Genomic DNA, 432 nt, shown 5'->3' with positions numbered 1-432 from the left:
ACAGGGAGAAATTCTCAAAAACACATACAGCAACGACATTCATGAAGACGTCTGCTAAAGTCTGTGTTCCTGCATATTCCAGTCATCTCACAACCTGCTCAAATTCGCTATGAAACCAGAATCTGAAATCAAACGTCAGAGATCTTGACATGACCTCAAACATTTCTCAAACTATCTCTGCAACACTTTTACATCGACTCATTTGAGTCATAAAGGACAAGTCTCACACTTCACATGCCAAGGTCAAATTAACTAGATAAATATTGTAATTAATTAATTTGATTAAAATACATATTAAATATATTTAAATATATTAATTTAATATAATATTAACAATACATATTAATATTAAAATATGTTATATAAAATGTATAAACAATATATCAATATTAAATATTACAAGTATTACAATTAACATATAACATTAATATA

General features: G+C 26.6%; 1 protein-coding gene across 29 annotated transcripts in view; it reads right to left on the bottom strand.

Moving 5' to 3' along the window:
- Positions 1-432, bottom strand: part of ptprsa (protein tyrosine phosphatase receptor type Sa) — a 237,753-nt gene that overhangs the window by 184,072 nt on the left and 53,249 nt on the right. The window lies entirely within an intron of this gene.

Source organism: Sinocyclocheilus anshuiensis, unplaced genomic scaffold (assembly GCF_001515605.1).
Source record: "Sinocyclocheilus anshuiensis isolate Anshui unplaced genomic scaffold, SAMN03320099.WGS_v1.1 scaffold1406, whole genome shotgun sequence".
Taxonomy (NCBI): domain Eukaryota; kingdom Metazoa; phylum Chordata; class Actinopteri; order Cypriniformes; family Cyprinidae; genus Sinocyclocheilus; species Sinocyclocheilus anshuiensis.
Note: the sequence above shows the minus strand (reverse complement) of the source record. Positions and strands in the feature narration are given on the sequence as shown.